This window comes from Lepisosteus platostomus, chromosome 5, assembly GCF_059453375.1.
Source record: "Lepisosteus platostomus isolate fLepPlt1 chromosome 5, fLepPlt1.hap1, whole genome shotgun sequence".
In the NCBI taxonomy this organism is placed as follows: domain Eukaryota; kingdom Metazoa; phylum Chordata; class Actinopteri; order Semionotiformes; family Lepisosteidae; genus Lepisosteus; species Lepisosteus platostomus.
This window is the reverse complement of record NC_142615.1, coordinates 18,861,271-18,863,661: the sequence shown is the minus strand read 5'-3', so window position 1 is coordinate 18,863,661 and position 2,391 is coordinate 18,861,271. Positions and strand designations below refer to the sequence as shown.

Genomic DNA, 2,391 nt, shown 5'->3' with positions numbered 1-2,391 from the left:
GGAGAAGAGCCATCAATCACCGAGGCAACCACTGAGACAGTTAACATTAAACACGTGAAATGCGAGATGTTGTGATTTTTTTCCCGCTTAAGGCTTCTATCGTTTCTACTCTAACGAGAAAGACCTCTTTATTAGAAGTGAGATTTTAACAAACGTCTCCAGGGTTAACTGCGACCTGAACGCAACGCCTAAGACCATAGCAGCGCTCAATAAAAATGATCAGAAACCGAAAGCGCTTCTTATCCGGATCAGTATATTCCGATACCACTGGTTCTACCGAAGAAATAAGAAAAGCCGAACTCAAAGCACTGTGTTGCCATTACGGGTACTCTGTCTGCAGCTGCTTTAAGATCTACTCACACCGTGTTGCCATTAAGGCTACCTAGTTAAAAAAAAACTTATCGTCACCTTTTTGAACGTGATTATTAGACACCCGTTAAATCTCCACCGAGGTTTCTTGAGAGATCGTTCAGCGAGCGAGTAATAAAAAACTACGTCGCTTCCAACCTCTGCTGTCACTGTAAACTCGGACGTGATGTTCTGCAGATGTGCAGTGTGCCTTTCTTCTTGTCGTATTCAAGAGTACTCACTGTGTGAGCTCCTCACTGCGTGTTCTGTACTCTACTGTGATTTAATTTAGATGATTACGTGGAGTAGAGTGACAAGATCTACTTGAACATTTTCGGTTTGTGAAATGAAACACTAAATACACTACTGTAAATACAAGTAATGGACATTTAAAATAACCACAGTACAGCTAGAAGAGTGAAAGATAAAAGACTATTTAGAATGACATTCCCAATAGACTTAAGAACTGCACAACCGCCCGAACAGGGACTTGAACCCTGGACCCTCAGATTAAAAGTCTGATGCTCTACCGACTGAGCTATCCGGGCTCTGAAAGAAAGTCGACACTGTCGGGATCCTCGAAAGTCACGTGTCTCTTGTTCCGAAGAGCAGTCATACCGGATCCGTCTGGAATGACTACTGACAGACTTTATCCAGAAGCGACGGCACCACTCCCAGTAGAATGAGTGAGAAATACAGCATGACATGGGTAGTTAAGGGTCCCAACAATCCATCTTTCCTCACATTACTGATTTTTTTCAATAGCATTTTGACCTTTTTTCACATTCAGATTTTTTCACATTTAATAAAATCTTTTAATCAACAACATTAAATAGAAAACAAATGGAACATTTTTTGGAACAATAATTAAAAAAAATATTTCAATGCCTTGGTTGTATACGTGTGCACACCCTTTATAAAGGGAGTTGCAACAGTGCTGAAATGTAAAGACCATTTCTGTCGAGAAAACAGCATTTTTTCTGCCTTGATGTTAAGCTTAGGGAGCCTGTCTTTTAGAAATTCTATTTCTTAACACCCTGCACAGCCTCCCGACAGACTAACGAATATTTTTGGGAGAAATTGGCTCACACACCAAAACACACTAACGTTTATTTACGTTAGAGTATGTGAATAACAGTTTAACCGAAAAAGTTTGTAATTGTGATTTTGTTAAAATTCAATAAATCGTCTATTATCAGTAAGTAATTATTAAGAAAGTGTTTTATTTCATAAACTATAAGACAATTTAGAGAGTTTATAGGTCATATACGTCGCTTATGTTCTTTTAACTCTAGCATTCAGGATCCAAACCCAGGTGCGGACGGTTGTGTACTTTCTCGAGTTGTGCCATGGATATTTTATACGATCAATACTTGTCATGCTCTTTTGCATTTTCATTAACAAACGGCAAAAGTTCAAAGTGTGTTTATGGCTGTGCTTCACATCTACACGACAGCACTTGTAACAGTACAGGACACGCAGTGAGGAGTTCGTGAAGCTTTCAGTTTAGTGCGGAGTTCAGAAGGAGGATTCGCTCGCTGAATCCTAGAGGTGTTTTCTGCAACAGCCACGGCAAGTGTGAAGTAATCTCTGGATTTCCTGAATTTGAACTAAATGATTAGTTCAAATAATTTAGGATTTAACAGAACTAAATGAGGTACATTTAAAACAGCAGCGCAACTCTGCAGCACGTCGAGCGTGCCTGCATTTAGTTGTGTAAACCTGGCTCTCTCTGAACACAAGCAAAACATTTCTCACTCAACAGAAGATTGCGATGCGAGTACTGTAATATAAAGCACCTGGAGATGCCCGGGACCTCATACATGCGAATCATGCGCTCTACCACTGAGCTACATCCCCGATGGAAAAGGTAATGGAACAGACTTGTCCAGATGCTCACTGATCACAATCCACCACTCACGAAGAATGCCTGCAGTTTCCCACTTTCGCGTTTCCTCTACTACAGAGTAAATGCATTGGAATGAAGAAATAAGGAAGGAAAAATAATCGCATTGAAGCTTCAAGAGACTGGGCACAAATTAA

General features: G+C 40.2%; 1 non-coding gene across 1 annotated transcript; it reads right to left on the bottom strand.

Moving 5' to 3' along the window:
• Positions 1 to 823: 823 nt before the first annotated feature.
• On the bottom strand, positions 824 to 896 carry trnak-uuu (transfer RNA lysine (anticodon UUU)). Its single transcript has one exon. It is a non-coding gene; the product is annotated as a tRNA-Lys (tRNA).
• Between the last annotated feature and the right edge of the window lie 1,495 nt (positions 897 to 2,391).